Genomic DNA, 17,342 nt, shown 5'->3' on the forward strand with positions numbered 1-17,342 from the left:
CTCTTCCTAGTTCCCTCTCTGTGCCTCTCCCAAACCTGTTCATAAACCTGCCTGGTAAAGCCTGCCTGACTGCTCGGCATTCCTCTGGCACCTCCTCTTGCCTTTGCCCTGAAATAGCCCCTTCAGCTTTCATTCTATATTCTCTGTCTTCTCCTTCTGAATCTTTCAGACTCAAAAAATGCCTCAGGAAACAGACTCTTAATTCAGTGCTACTTTGGCTTCCAGGAGCAACATCTGCCTTCACTGTTTAAATAATACATAACGCCATCTCTCTGGTAAGCACCATCCCATACCGCCCTTTTCCTGATCGTGTCTATCCCTCTGAATGTCTCCATCTCTCTCTCAGAGTCAAAAATGTGGTTCTCAAGGTGTTTAAAATCATGGCGGAGAGGGGGAGGGAAGGGTGGTAAGAGCAAGGGAGACTTGTCTCTAGGTCACTAAAATTTTGACAATAAATAATAAAAAGATCATAGATGTTCCTTGTACATTTCACAGTCCAGGAAAACATTTCCTACAAAATATCACGTGGATCTAAGATCACCTTTCATGCCATTTAACATTGTATAATGATATGAAAATAAAAATACACTAGATTACTCTTTAATTATCAAATACTAAAGAATGCATATATTGACTAGAAGAAAGTAGTAAGTGAAGAATTTGGGTTAAAAATAATGCTTAATGTGTTTGAACTTAAAAAAAACACTTTTTCCTATTTTCTAGTTGCTATCTCACTCCTTGTAAAAATGAGATACGGTTCTCACAGCATAAACAGAGACAGTGGTACAAGGCACTGGATTAAGCAGGGCTCCTCTGGGTAGGAAATCTCACTAGAATCAAGTACTTCCTGTTGGAGATTATGAGAATCTCGTTTTTGCCAAGGAATGTCATGTTTGATCTCTCTTTTAAGATGAAGTGGGAGGATCTGTCCTCCGTCCCAGGTATCAAATTGCTGTGTAAACAAATTTAAGAAATAACTATCACAGTTACAAATCTCTTCCCATATTACATAACTTGATTCATACTTTTATGTTCTGAAACTCAGCACTCTTTTAGGGTTTCTCTTTTTTTTTAATTTAGTGGAAAGACTTCCTTGGCAAAGGCCAGAGAAAACACAGAAGAGCCCTGCAGTCACAGTAAATATTTTATCAACTATCCTGTCCAAAAAATCATCCCTCTCTACATACTCAACACCCAGGTCGGTTCTTTTCCCCATTGCCCATAAGCCCATTCAAATTCCACCCTGAAAACACAGGTGCTATCTGCTCTAGTTCAAGAACATGACTTATTAATGCAAATGTGCTGGAATCTGAGACCTGATCTTCAGCTTTCTGCAGAAGCCATATGGCAAAACACCTTTAAATAAAAGTCACTGACCAAATCTTGGCAGACTGTCAGTCTCTTGGGCATAGCATAGTCTGTCCTACTTTATTAAGAAAGCTTCTTCAAGTCTGACTACTGATTCTCTCAACATTTCACTCTAGGTAAATGAAACTGGTTTGCAGAGGGTATGGAGAAAACGGAGCCCTCTTACACAATTGGTGGGAACGTAAATTGATATATTCACTATGGAGAATAGTGTGGAGGTCCCTTAAAAAACTAAACACAGAACTACTATATGATCCAGAAATATCAATACTGGGCATATGCCCTGAAAAAACCTTAATTTGAAAGGGCACATGTACCCCAGTGTTCACTGCAGCACTATTTACAATAGCCAGGACATGGAAACAACCTAAATGCCCAATGACAGCTGCATGGACAAAGAAGATGTGGTGCACACACAATGGAATATTACTCAGCCACTGAAAGGAATGAAATATAGTCACATGTAGACACATGGATAGACCTAGAGTCTGTTACACAGAATGAAGTAAATCAGAAAGAAGAAAAACAAGTACCATATCACTTCAGTTCAGTTGTTCAGTAGTGTCCGACTCTTTGCGAGCCCATGAACCACAGCATGCCAGGCCTTCCTGTCCATCACCAACTCCTGGAGTTCACCCAAACTAATGTCCATTGAGGTGGTGATGCCATCCAACCATCTCATCCTCTGTCATCCCCTTCTCCTCCTGCCCTCAATCTTTCCCAGCATCAGGGTCTTTTCAAATGAGTCAGCTCTTCGCATCAGGTGACCAAAGTACTGGAGTCTCAACTTCAACATCAATCCGTCCTTCCAATGAACACCCAGGACTGATCTCCTTTAGGATGGACTGGTTGGATCTCCTTGCAGTCCAAGGGACTCTCAAGAGTCTTCTCCAACACCACAGTTCAAAAGCATCAATTCTTGGGCACGTAGCTTTCTTTATAGTCCAGCTCTCACATCCATACCTGACCACTGGAAAAACCATAGCCTTGACTAGACGGACCTTTGTTGGCAAAGTAATGTCTCTGATTTTTAATATGCTGTCTAGGTTGGTCATAACTATCCATCCAAGGAGTAAGCGTCTTTTAATTTCATGGCTGCAATCACCATCTGCAGTGATTTTGGAGCCCCCCAAAAATAATGTCTACCACTGTTTCCCCATCTATTTGCCATGAAATGATGGGACCGGATGCCATGATCTTCATTTTCTGAATGTTGAGCTTTAACCCAACTTTTTCACTCTCCTCTTTCACTTTCATCAAGAGGCTTTTTAATTCCTCTTCACTTTCTGCCATAAGGGTGGTGTCATCTACATATCTGAGGTTATTGATATTTTTCCCGGCAATCTTGATTCTGGCTTGTGCTTCTTCCAACCCAGCATTTCTCATGATGTACTCTGCATACAAGTTAAATAAGCAGGGTGACAATATACAGCCTTGATGTACTCCTTTTCCTATTTGGAACCAGTCTGTTGTTCCATGTCCAGTTCTAACTGTTGCTTCCTGACCTGCATACAGGTTTCTCAAGAGGCAGGTCAGGTGGTCTGGTATTCCCATCTCTTGAAGAATTTTCCACAGTTTGTTGTGATCCACACAGTCAAAGGCTTTGGCATAGTCAATAAAGCAGAAATCGATGTTTTTCTGGAACTTTATTGCTTTTTCGATGATCCAAGGAATGTTGGCAATTTGATCTCTGGTTCCTCTGCCTTTTCTAAAACCAGCTTGAACATCTGGAAGTTCACGGTCATGTATTGCTGAAGCCTGGCTTGGAGAATTTTGAGCATTGTTTTGCTAGTGTGTGAGATGAGTGCAATTGTGTGGTAGTTTGAGCATTCTTTGGCATTGCCTTTCTTTGGGATTGGAATGAAAACTGACCTTTTCCAGTCACATATATGTGGAATCTGGTAACAGATGAACTATTTCCAAAGCAGGAATAGAGATACAGACAAAGAGAATGGACACGTGGACATAGATGTGGGTTGGGGAGAGGGAGGGTGGGACGAACTGGGAGTGTGGGATTGACATATATACAGTGCCAGGTATAGATAGCTAGTGGGAAGCTCAGTTCCTATATTACAGGAAGCTCAGTTCAGTGCTCTGTGCTGACCTAGAGGTGTGGGAGACAGGCCCAAGAGAGAAGGAATATATGTATGCATATAACTGATTTAGTTCACTGTACAGGAGAAACTAGGGCTTCCCAGGCAGCACTAGTGGTAAAGAATCCATCTGACGATGCAGGAGATGCAGGAGACGTGGGGAAGATCCCTGGGTGGGGAAGATCCCCTGGAAGAGGGCATGGCAATCTACTCTGGTATTCTTGCCTGGAAAATCCCAAGGACAGAGGAGCCTGGCGGGTTACAGTCCATGGAGTTGCAAAGAGTTGGACATGACTGAAGCGACTGAATACACACTCATGCACACACCACAGAAACTAATACAAATTGTAAAGCAATTACATTCCAATTTTAAGCGAGAAAGAAATCTTCAAGTCTGACAAGTGATTCTCTCAACATCTAGCTCTAGGTAAATGGAATTGGTTTGCAGGTGGTCCAGAGTTCAAATTATTAAACTGTTCTACATTTTTAGAAACCCCAAATTATTCATTGCTAGCCAGCCATTAAGTACAGCAGAAGATTTCTGTTTGTGGCTTTGAACAACACACAATTTTGTTGTGTGTCACGGCTCACCAGGACAACAAAACACACTCCTGGGTGTGCACCAGCTGGTGCTGGAGGTGTGTCAGCTCCCTGTCTCCTCCAGTCAGTACAGGGATGGTGTCAGCCCACAGTTTCAGTACTGTTAAAGGATGTAAATGACTAGACATTTGTTTTACCACATTAACTTCACCCATTTAGCTTCTCTGTACTTGTCCCTTATTTGTGTTTGAGGAAATAAGTACAAGTTAGAACTCTAGTGCAATTCCACAGCTAGAAAAATGCTAGATTCTTCTGGCATCCTTGATCTTTCCAGGCTCCGTGCTTCTCCCCAAGTGTAGTAGGACACTCTGGATGTTCACCACACTTTCTCCACATCCTTGTCTACCATTGGGTAGACATCATAACCTCAGACCTTTGTCTTCAGATGTACAATCAATTCAGGTCCCATCCTTTATCCTTAATAATTAGAATTCTGTTCAGGTTGGCTTTGAAGGTGAGACAATAGGAATGACCCCTGGGTGCATCAATCCCAACTCTTGAGAACCTAAAGGTAAGTACTCCCCACACCCATTTTACGGTTATGTTTTCAGAAACTGAACAGATGGGAAGACCTAACTTCTGATGTCAAAGTAGCCTCATCAAAAGAAACTCAATATCAACTATTCTAAGACTATTTCATTTAGTTCAGTGCTTCTGCCCAAGTATTTTTTAAAGTATATACCTTCCCACATTTAATTGGAGCAAGATCTCTTAGGGAAAATCTTTGCAACTCACTTACTCTGAAACATTTATCAGGAACAAGCTACAGTATTTAAAATTGGCCAGTGGCCATTTCCAAGGTAAGATTTTTCCCTCTACAGTCATGATTAGCAATTAGTTATCTTTTCCAAAGCTGGGTTTAAGTTAATGTGAGTGTGCCCTTCAGCATGGAACACTGGGGCCTCAGCGGTTCATTAAGCAAATATTTAGAGGGACTTTAAAACAAACCAAAAAAAAAAGCATGGCTCTATCCTTAGATACCTCTTCAAACAGTGTATTAATCAGGATGTTTGAAGTTACAGGTGATAGAAACCCAATTCGAATCTGCTTAGGCAAAACAGAAGATGTATTAGCTCATACAGATGAACAGCACTCGGAACAGAAGAAAACTAGAGTCAAGATTCAATAGCAGCCTTCCCTGGTGGCTCCATCGTAAAGTATCCACTGCCAAGGCAGCAGGCATGGGTTCAATATTTGGCCTGGGAAGATCCCACATGCCCAAAAGCAACTAAGCCCCAGAGCCCCAGCTATTGAACACGTGCTCTAGAGCCCGGGAACTGCAACTGCTGAGGCTGCATGCTGCAGCTCCTGAAGCCACGTGCCCTAGAGCCCAGGGTCTGCAACGAGAGGAGTTGCTGCAATGAGAAGCCTACACACCCACAACGGAAGACTAGCCCCCACTTGCCACAACTAGAGAAGAGCCCACACAGCAACAAAGACCTAGCACAGCCAAAAATAAAACTAAATAAAGACTCAATACTGTCGGGAAACGTGTTTGCTCTCGCTCGTCACCCACCTCACCAAGTCTCTGTTTATCTACGTCTGTTTGCCTAATGGCCTCCCTCTCTCTACTCCACGTGTGTCTTTCAAGTGACCCGGGAAATAAACTCCACGCTATTGTTTGTCCTGCACTTATCTCTCAAAAACTTGAACGTCTTGCCCACAAGTTGTAACATGAGAGTCCTGGGGAGGAGTCTCGTTGGTTTGATTCTATCTACGCCTTCTCCTGAATGCATCGCCATCCCCAGGAAAATGGGGTAGCCTAGGAGACAAGGATCTCTCTTAGTCAGCCTCAGTCATATGCCTCCTTCTGTAGCGAGGAATAGGAGGCAGGGAACAAGGAGATCATAGATCAACATGACTACTGTCCTTACCAAAATCATGTGAAATAGGAAAGAAATCTCCAAACAGAAGGCACTGTTATTATCAAAACAAGAGAAAAACATCCAGGGCAACCATATCTTTAGCTAATAGAGTTTCCCTCTTTCACACAGACGTGGTGGCCACCTATCCAGGTGTGATTCCCAGACTCCTTACAAGCTTTGAGAAAGGGAGAGCAACCTGACATCTACTCAGATGATACGCTGGATACATTCTCGACCAGCAGTTTTGAGCAGCTGAACTGTGGATGATCACAAGGAGAATAACCTTGAATTCCCTACTGCTTGGTTGTTATAAAAAGCTTAGTTTGGGGCAATAATATTTAAGGAAGACTACACGAAAGATTTGCTGTCCCTCTAGAACTACTGGTTCCTTTCCAACACCACTACGCCCGTAATTTTTCTGGGCAGAACTTGATTTTGAGTATCTCTGCTGGCTCTATGGTCTCAGGGCTAACACCTTCTCAGGGTCAAAGCCAGTCATGATGGTCCCATGCTCCTTGCTAGCACTAGTTTAAGGGTAGGTAGGTGACCCATCATTAACCAAAGAGACATGGGGGAAATCTGCTTTGGAGGCTCTGGGGTAGGCTTCCTTGTTCTTATAAAGAAAGAAGAATAATGACTGGAACTCTCTACTTCTGGACAATTATTGTAGCTACCTTGCAATTTAGAGAGGGGCCAGACTAAAAGCAAACACATTAAAGATGGTGGAAAGGAGAGCGCTCGTTGATGACACTGTAGAGCTACCAAAGTCAGCAAGTCCTGCAATCTATCACAGAAATATAACAAAATACCTTGCAGTTAAACTGATTTAGAGTTGCAGTGTTCTGTCTCTGGAGTAATAGAACACAAACTTCTCTTTACCCCACACTGGACAGTTAATTATGAAAGAGCTGTCCAACAAAAGGAATCATCTAAACTAAATAAGCACTTTTAAGCAAATCAATTTTTTGATGTAAAACCAAGGTGTTTCTCTGTGTACAGGACTCTGTTGATTGGTATTATCAGCCTTGTTTCTTACATAAACCACCCCCATAGTGCACTGGTATACTTCTCCAGTTTTGGTTTAATGTAGGTTAAATGTTGATTCATTCTCAAGTTTTTCCTAAGTATTAAGATTTATTTTCTCAAAAATATCTTTTCACTCATATTTAACTGCTTTATATAACACTCAGTGAAGTGAAGTGAAAGTCGCTCAGTCATGTCCAACTCTTTGTGACCCCACGGACTATATAGTCCATGGAATCCTCCAGGCCAGAATACTGGAGTACGTAGCCATTCCCTTCTCCAGGGGATCTTCCCAACCCAGGGATCGAACCCAGGTCTCCCACATTGCCGACAGATTCTTTACCAGCTGAGCCACCAGGGAAGCCCACATAATACCTAACTAAATTAATTACAATATTAAGTAAAATTTGCACAAACATACACACACATAGCTAACTGAAGGTAAACATAAAATTCAACTGAAGGAAACACAAAAGCACAGACTATTTATAAGTAGCCAACAGCTGCTACTACAACTCAGCACACTGTGGACAGCAGTCACTACACTTTGCAGAGAAAATGGACGCTGGTTTAATCAGGAAATTTGGTGATGCAAATGTCAATTTACAAAACTTACACATTTGTATCTTATCAGGTATATGACTTCTGAATGTTTTCTTCCATTCTGTAGGTTGTATTTTCACTTTCTTAATACTCTTTAACAGACTTTTAAAAAATTATTTTGAAGTCTAATTTATCTATTTTTTTCCTTTTGTTGCTTATGCTTTCTATGTCAATTCTAAGAAGCCACTGCAAAACCCAAGATCATGAAGACCTATGGCTTCTTAAAGTAGATATAGTTTTCATTCTTATCTTTAGGTCCAATCCCTTTTGATTTAATTTTTGTATACTAAGCTCATTATTCAGTCTTTGCATATGGTTATCCAGTTGTCTCAGCATCATTTGTTGAAGAAACTTTTCTTTCCCCATTAAATGGTCTTTTGACCCATGTTGAAAATTAATTAGCCAGAGATGTCTGGGTTTATTTCTGATTCTTCAATTCTATTCCATCTGTCTATACATCTATCCTTATGTAGTACCACACTATTTTGATTACTGTGGCTTTGTGGTAACTTTTTCAGTCAGGAAGTATAAGCCCTCAAAATTTGCTCTTCTTTTTCAAAACTGTTTTAACTAACTAAACCCTCTTGCCCTACATGAATTTGAGGATTGGCTTTTCCATTTTCGGGGGAGGAGGCCACGGGAAATTGAATAGGTATTACACTGAATCTGTAGATTGCTTTAAGGAATATTGCCATTTTAACAATATTAAATCTTCCAGTCAAAGAATACAGATGTCTTTCCATTTATTTAGGTCTCATTTAATTTCTTTCATCAGTATTCTGCAGTTTCCAGTGCATAAGTCTTTCACATCCTTAAATGTGCTTCTAGATATTTTATTTCTTTGGATGCTTTCTTAATTTCCATTTAGGACTGTTCATCGCTAGTATATAGGAACATAACTGATTTTTTCTGTGTTTTGATCTTGCACCCTGCAACTTTGCTGAATTTGCTTAATTAGCTCTAGTAGTTTTTGCATGTATGCAAAAAGTTGAGGAATTTTTTTAACATATAGAATTATGTCACTTACAACAGAGATAGCTTTACTTCTTCCTTTCCAATTTAGATGCCTTTCATTTCTCTTCCTAGCCTAATTGCTCTGGATAGGACTTTCAGTACAATGCTGAATAGTAATGATGAAAGCAGACATCCTTGTCTTGCTCCTGGTCTTAAAGAGAAAGTTCCCAGTCCTTTACCATGGAAAATGATGTTCGTTGTAGGTTTTTCATAAATGCTTTTTGCCCTTCTATTCTTAGTCTTCTGAGTCTTTTTGCTGTGAATGGTGTTGAATTTTATCTAATGTTCTTTCTACATATATTGAGACGCTCATACGGATTTTTACACCCTTTGTTCTATTAATGTGGTTTATTATACTGATTTTCGAAGTGGTTTCCATCAGAGTTATAGTTAATATTCTAAGTCTATAACAAACTAGTTTGAACTAACACCAGCTTAGCTTCAGTAGCCTGCAATAAATCTGTCCCTACCCAGCTCTGTATCCCAGTTTATGCTGTTACTGTCAAAAATTACATTTTATACATTGTGTACACATTAATATATATTTAAAATTACTGTTTTAGAAATTTGTCTTTTAAATCATGTAAGAAAGACAAAGAAGAGTTACAAGCCAAAATTACAGTGATACTGATTTTGTATTGATCTATAGTTACCTTTATCAGTGATCCTGTTTTAATTCATTTATTTTGCTGTACTGGCTGCATCAGGTCTTCGCTGCAGCATACAGGATCTTCACTGCATCATGTGGGATCTTTCACTGCAGCACACACTCGAGTTGTGGCATGCAGGCTCATCAGTTGTGACACAGTTGCTCTGTGGCATGTAGGATCTTAGTTTCCCAACCCAGGATTGAACCCATGTCCCCTGCACTGCAAGGTACATTCTTAACCACTGGACCACAGCAAAGTCCCTACAAGTGATCTTTATTTCTTCATATGGCTTTGAGTTATTGCCGAGTGTTCCTTTGTTTCAGGCTGAAGGACTCTCTTTAGCATTTCTTGTGGGGCAAGTCCAGCAAGTCTAGCAATGAACTCCTTTAGCTTTCATTTATCTAAAAACATCTTTATTCCTCCCTTCTTTTTGAAGTATAGCTTTGCCAAATATGGAATTCTTGGCTGACAACTCTTTTCTTTCAGCATTTCAAATATATCATCCTGCTGACTTCTGGCCTCCATGGTCTTGATGATAAACTGGCAATTTATCTTACTGAGAAGCCCTTGGATGTGACAAGTTGATTGTTGATATTTACAAAGCTCTCTCTTTGGCGTCCAACAACTTAATTATAATGTATCTAGGTGTAGATTTCTTGGTGTTTATTCTACTTGGAGTTCATTAGGCTTCTCGGTTATATAAATTAATATCTTCCATAAAGTCTGGGAAGTTAACAGACCTGTTTCTTCAAATAATCTTTCTAACCCTTTCTTTCTCTCTTCCCCTTCTGAGACTCCCATAATGTATACACTGTGAAACCCAATGGTGTCCTACAGGTCACTCAGGCTCTGCCCCTTTTACTTCACTCTTTTTGCTTTCTACACCTCAGACTAATTGTAATTGTCCTAGCTTCACAATTGTTGATTCTCTCTTCTGCCTACTAAAATCACCTGCTGAAGCCCTTTAGTTTTTCATTTGCTTGTTTTTAATTTCCGCTATTATAACTTTCAGCTCCAGTATATCAACTTGGTTCCGTGTTATAGCTCCTATCTCTGTACTGATATTCCCTACTTGATTTTACACCATTCTCCTGATTACGTTTAGTTGTTTATTCATGGTTTCCTTTTGCTCTTTTAAAATATTTAAGACAGTAAATGTAGAGACTTACCTACTAAGTCTAAATATCTGGGCTTCTTCATGGATGACTCCTATCAGTTTCTTTCTTCTTTATCGGCAGGTTAGACTTTCCTGTTTCTTTGTATGCTTTGTAATTTTTTTACTGAGAACTGGACAATCCAATAATGGTTTCACATTCCAAAAATATAAGGAGATTCTACAATTCAACAACAAACAACCCAATTTTGCAAAATGGGGAAAGAACCTAGAATAGACATTTCTTCAGAATAGGTATTTAGTTGGCTAACAGAAATGCAGAAAAGGTATCTAGTATCATTAGTTATCAAGGAAATACAAATGGAAATCACAGTGAGATACTACTTTCTACCCAGTAGGATGGTTGTAATAAAAAAATAAAAATAAAATTTTTTTAAGAAAACAGAAAATAACAAATGTTGTTTAAGATGTGGAGAAGTAGGAATTCTCATATACTCCACTGGAAATGTTAAACAGTGTAACCATTGTTACACTGTGAAAAAAGGCTTGTTCCTCAAAAAGTAATACATGGAATTATCATATAATCCAGTAATTCAATTATTAGGTATATATCCAAAAGAACTGAAAAAAAATACTCAAATACTTGTTCACAAATCTTTCAGTTCAGTTCAGTTCAGTTCAGTCACTCAGTCGTGTCTGACTCTTTGCGATCCCATGAATCGCAGCACGCCAGGCCTCCCTGTCCATCACCAACTCCGGGAGTTCACCCAAACTCATGTCCATCGAGTCAGTGATGCCATCCAGTTATCTCATCCTCTGTCATCCCCTTCTCCTCCTGCCCCCAATCCCTCCCAGCATCAGAGTCTTTTCTAATGAGTCAACTCTTTGCATGAGCTGGCCAAAGTATTGGAGTTTCAGCTTTAGCATTAGGCCTTCCAATGAACACCCAGGACTGATCTCCTGGGTGGTTGGATGGACTGGTTGGATCTCCTTGCAATCCAAGGGACTCTCAAGAGTCTTCTCCAACACCACAGTTCAAAAGCATCAATTCTTCAGCACTCAGCTTTCTTCACAGTCCAACTCTCACATCCATACATACATGACCACTGGAAAAACCACAGCCTTGACTAGACGGACCTTTGTTGGCAAAGTAATGTCTCTGCTTTTGAATATGCTATCAAGATTGGTCATAACTTTCCTTCCAAGGAGTAAGCGTCTTTTAATTTCATGGCTGCAATCACCATCTGCAGTGATTTTGGAGCCCCCAAAAATTAAGTCTGACACTGTTTCCACTGTTTTCCCATCTGTTTCCCATGAAGTGATGGGACCAGATGCCATGATCTTCGTTTTCTGAATGTGGAGCTTTAATAGCAACATTATTCACAATAGCCAAAAGCTATGAACACTCCAAATGTCTACCAACAGAGGAATGGATAAACAAATTGTGATATGTACATACAAGGGACTATTATTCAGCCATAAAAAGGAAAGAAATATTGATCATTTGGGTGCACTTTGAAAACATTAGATGAAAGAAGCAAGAAACAAAAAGCTACTTATTGTATGCTTTGTATCTGAAATAGCCAGAAGAGGTAAATCCACAGAGACAGTAGGCAGATTTATGGTTACCAGGGAAAGAGGAGAAGAGGGAAATCAAGTGTGATTACTTAATGGATATGAGGTGTTTTGGAGTGATAAAGTTTTGAAACTAAAAAGAGATGGTAATTGCACACACTGTGAATATCCTAAATGCCTCTGAACTGCACATTTTAAAATGGTTAACTGTATGTGGTATGAATTTCACCTCAATTTAAAAAAGAAAAAAACTTCTACTGTGGTTTACATTATGCCTCTAAATCAACCCTAAGCCTCAGAGCTTCATATTTCAACTTCACTGCTTTATCTCCTGAAAAAAATCACTTCTACTAAACTGTATTCTGGCATCATGTACTTGGCTTGAACTGAGTAACATTACAAGTATCAGCCATAAGAAAATCACTACTGTAGCTATCAAAAGGCTGTTAATGAAAGAATGCTGTCTTCCCTGTTACCCAGTGCACTCTTCACAAGGACCTGTAGGAGTAATTCCTCTCAGGCCTCATTTCCTAAAAAGCTTCCTAGATAAACAGTACTTTTTTTGGCCACGCTGCATGGCTTGTGGAATCTGAGTTTACCAACCAGTGACTGAGTCAGGACCCTCAACACTGAAAGGACAGAGTCCTAACCACTGGATCACCAGGGAATTCCCTAAACAGGATGTTTTTAAACCTTAAAGACACTACATAACTTCAAATGATTGCACTGAGGTGTTTAGGGGGACCTATGGGCTAACCAGGTGGCACTAGTGGTAAAGAATATTCCTGCCAATGAAGGAGATGTGGGTTTGATCCCTGGGTAGGAAAGATCCCCTGGAGAAGGGAATGACTGCCCACTCCAGCACTGTTGCCTAGAGAATCCCATGGACAGAGGAGCCTAGTGGGCTATAGTCCACGTGGTAAAAAGCGTCAGACATGACTGAGTGACTGAACACACACATACATGTTCCACCTACACCACCTTCTCCCAAATCTCCAGTGTGAGCAGTAAGTCTTTAGACTTTCTCAAGTTCCTGATCTGGGAGAATAAAAAGAGAAGTAAGAAAAAATAAACAAAACTGAGTCACACTGATGTCAGAAGACTGAGGTAAAGGTCTTAAGACTCCTGTAGTTGAGGTCTGCAAACACCATGAACCCAGACCCCAACTCCAGTTTCTTGGAGGCTCTCCCTCAGGAGACCTGCTCTTAGATCAGTGTGATGTTTCAATCTGTGGCATCCCTTAATTTGAGCCAGTTGTTTCTCTGAAGCTCAGGTGCAAATTTATGGCCCGTATTCAATAACAAGGACAGACCTTGTTAACTCATTTCTGCAGCCTTTAACTTATTCTGTCCCCTTAGTTTCACCTTCACAATTTTATTTTTTCCCCTGTATTTCTATTAACCTCTCATTTTTTTAGGACAAGATGGAATATAAATAACAAGAAAATAAAAACAAATGTCATATTACCAATCTGTATGGAAAATAAGCAACCTGTCTACAAACATAACTGCTGTCCACCTCTGTGCAATGTTTTCATTACAAAATCATCAGCTCAGCTTTCAATCAATGATTTGAAATCATGGCACTTAAAAGAAACCTTAATCTAAAGTTGTCTACTGTTCAGTTCCTTTCTTAGATCAGGGAAAATTACTAATACTTGAGAGAACTAGTTTTTGGTAAAATTGTTTCCTCCATTTTATTTGTTTTTGTTCAGCCACTAAGACGTGTCTGACTCTTTGTGACCCCATGGACTGCAGCACGCCAGGTTTCCCTGCCCTTCACTATCTCCCAGAGCTTGCTCAAACTCACGTCCACTGAGTCGAAGATGCCATCCAACCATCTCATCCTCTGTCATCCCCTTCTCCTCCTGCCTTCAATCTTTCCCAGCATCAGGGTCTTTTCCAATGAGTCGGCTCTTTGCATCAGGTGGCCAAAGTACTGGAGCTTCAGCTTCAGCATCAGTCCTTCCAATGAATATTCAGGGTTGATATCCTTTAGGATTGACTGGTTTGATCTCCTTGCAGTCCAAGGGACTTTCAAGAGTCTTCTCCACAATTCAAAAGCATCACTTCTTTAGGGCTCAGCCTTCCTTATGGTCCAACTATCATATCCACACAAGACTACAGGAAAAACCATAGCTTTGACTATAATGACCTTTGTTGGCAAAGTGATATCTCTGCTTTTTAATATGCTGTTGAGGTTTGTCATAGCTTTCCTTCCAAGGAGCAAGCATCTTTTAACTTCATAGCTGCAGTCACCGCCCACAGTGATTTCGGAGCCCAGAAAAATAAAATCTGTCACTGTTTCCACTTTTTCCCCTTCTATTTGCCATGAGGTGATGGGACCGGATGCCATCATCCTAGTTTTCTAAATGTTGAGTTGTAAGCCAGTTTTTTTTTCACTCTCCTCTTTCCTTTTATCCTTTTAACAATGGTTCATTGTATACATATGCTTTATTGTCAGCTTCAAATCCATTTTGAAAATAAGCAAAGTTAACCAGAGGATGAAAAAATAACTCAATGGTTACTGCTTCCTTTCTTTCTCCCATTCCACCTTCCTCTACCATTAGAAGCCCAGTGTATACAATTTTCATCAGTGAACACAAATCTCTTTAGTAGTATCTTGAAAAAATGTACAATAGTGCTTATGAACAAAGAATAATATGACCAATTAAACACTTCTAAGTAAAACATAAGTCAAAGAAGAAATCTCAAGAGAAACTTTAAAATACTTTAAATGAAAACAAAAATAGAACTTAACAAAATTTGCGAGATGCAGAGAATGCAGTGATTAGAGAAAAATTTATAGCACTGAATGCATATGCTAGAAAAGAAGGATCTAAAATCAATAATATAAGCTTCCACCTTAGGAAACTAGAAAAAGAAGAGCAAATTAAATCCAAAATAAGCAGTGGTGAAAAATAATAAAAATTAGAGTGAAAAATCAATGAAATTGAAAACAGAAAATCAATAGAGAAAAATCAATGAAACCAAAAATGGTCTTTGAAAATATCTCTAAAATTAAGGAACTCTTAGCCAGATTAAAAAAGATAGAAGACACAAATTAACAATATTAGAAATGAAAATGGGGCCATTACTACTGATCCCATGAACTTAAATGGATAATAAAGGAATATTATGGACAACTCAAAGCCCATAAATTTGATAACCTAGATAAAAGGGACCATTATCTTGAAAGACACAATCTACCAAAACTCATACAAGGAAAAACAGGCATCTATCCATTACAGAAATAGAATCAATAATGTATTACCTTCCAAAACAGAAATACCAGGCCCAGATGGGTTCATTGGTAAAGTCTACCAAACATTTAAGGAAGAAACTATACCAATTCTCTACCATCTCTTCCAGAAGACAGAAGCAGAGAGAAAACTTTCTGTCTTCTTCCATGGAGCCAGCATTACCCTAATATTAAAACCATACAAAGACACCATAAGAAAGGAAAGCTATAGACCAACGTCTTCATGGACATAGACACAAAAGTCCTTAACAAAATATTAGGAAATCAAGTCCAACAATGTATAAAAAAGCATGTGGTACAGAGAATGAGCAACAGCATGGGCTGAAAAGGCCTGGGTCTGAGCTTCAGGCTGTCATATACTATTTAGTGGCCTTGAGGAAGTCACTAAAAACTTCTTTTATCATAATTGACACCGGCCTACCTACTATATGGGGCTTCCCTGGTGGCTCAGATGGTAAAGTAATGCAGGAGACCCAGGTTTGATCCCTGGGTCAAGACGATCCCCTGGAGAAAGGAATGGCTACCCACCCCAATATTCTTGTCTGGAGAATCCCACCGACAGGGGAGCCTGGCAGGCTAGAGTCCATGTCCATTGAGTAGCAGAGTCAGACACGATTGAGAGACTTTCACTTTCATTTACCTACTGATTTAAAGGAATCAAATGAGAAAAAAAAAATGTGCAGAAGTACATCAAATTATATTGTTACTCCAAATAAGGAAGCACTAATTTAACGAACAACAGCAATGTTACCTTGAGTGACAAGAATCAAGAGAGGGACTTGATTAAATCAAAGCCGCAGGTTTAATCTTGGACGGGCTTCAAATTCACACTGGTATTCATGGGCTTCCGGTGGTTCAGATGGTAAAGAATCTGCCTGCAGTGGGGCACACCTGGGTTTGACCCTGGGTTGTGAAGATCCCCTGGAGGAGGGCATGGCAACCCACTCCAGTATTCTTGTCTGGAGAATCCCCACGGACAGAGGAGCCTGGCATGTTACAGTCCATAGGGTCGCAAAGAGTCAGACACGACTGAGCGACTAAGCACAGCACAGTATATTCATGGCAACAGACTGCGGCTCCAAGCCTAAGTAGCCATCTCTGGAATGCAAAGACACCATCAGGACCCACACACACTCTCCCAAGAAAACGACGTTTAGGTTCAGATCCTGCAGACAACGGCAGGACACCCCATTTCTGAGGCACCACCTAAGTAGTTGACAACACTGCCATCCGATGCTCTTGCAGAGGCTGCATTTATTTTCCTTACATGTTCTGGCAGACCGCTTTACTAGAACCTATTACATAGCCACCAATTTATTTGAAACGTGGAGAAAACACAAAAAAATCATTACTCATGGGGTATGTCACAATTAATGGTACTTAATCAAACTTTCTTCCCCTCATGTAGAAAACCAGCCACATAAATAACCGTATCAGGGATCAATGGAGCCATATGTCTCAACCCTTGAAAAAAGCTACTGGCAGAATGCTGCTCAGATTTTCTGCTGTGCTTAAAGAAAACTATTTTCAGAGAAAGGAACTGTATTTTTATTTGGAAAGAGAAATCCATAATCTCTTTCCTCAATGTGTTTTCTATACCATAATTACATTCTTTTATATGTGTACACACACATTAACACAAGTGCACTTGATCAGAAATACTCATATAAAAAATTTAGTTTAGTATCATAAAACACAAGGGCTTCCCCAATGGCTCAGTGGTAAAAGAATCTGCCTGCAATGCAGAAAAATTCAGGTTGATCCCGGGGTGGGGAAAATCCCCTGGAGGAGTAAATGGCAACCCACTCCAGGATTCTTGCCAGGAAAATCCCATGCACAGAGGAGCCTGGTGGGCTACAGCCCTTGGGGCTGCAAAGAGTCAGACACAACTGAGCACACACACACATGAAATATGAAGATGAAGCTTTAGGAATTTCCTTTGACAATTTAAGAAAGCAAATTTCATTTAGAAATGTTTCCGTACATCTATATAGCATACCTATACTTACAAAAAATGTCTGATCACCTGAACTCATGTCTGTTGAATAAAATGAAGGGAAAGCACCCCCTCCATAAATGGCCAAGTTATTTAACCAACTTATCTAAATGTGGGTGTTCACACTGCCTTTATTAGAGCCAGTATCACCAAAATTCAAGCACCACGTATTTTTCTGTC

The 17,342-nt window shown here is 39.9% G+C and overlaps 1 protein-coding gene across 10 annotated transcripts in view; it reads right to left on the reverse strand.

The window, feature by feature from the left end:
• FHIP1A (FHF complex subunit HOOK interacting protein 1A) overlaps positions 1–17,342 on the reverse strand; it is a 308,835-nt gene that overhangs the window by 192,131 nt on the left and 99,362 nt on the right. Inside the window, exon 3 of one of the 10 annotated variants that reach the window (XM_086346316.1) lies at positions 10,386–10,550. The exons of the other annotated variants lie outside the window; for them this stretch is intronic. The gene's annotated coding sequence lies outside the window, so the exon portion shown is untranslated. The remainder of the gene's footprint in view (positions 1–10,385; positions 10,551–17,342) is intronic. 10 annotated transcript variants of the gene reach the window in all.

The sequence above is a fragment of the Bos grunniens genome, chromosome 17 (genome assembly GCF_055505025.1).
Source record: "Bos grunniens cultivar Pamir isolate PY7600 chromosome 17, Bosgru_T2T1.0, whole genome shotgun sequence".
NCBI classification, from domain to species: Eukaryota; Metazoa; Chordata; class Mammalia; order Artiodactyla; family Bovidae; genus Bos; species Bos grunniens.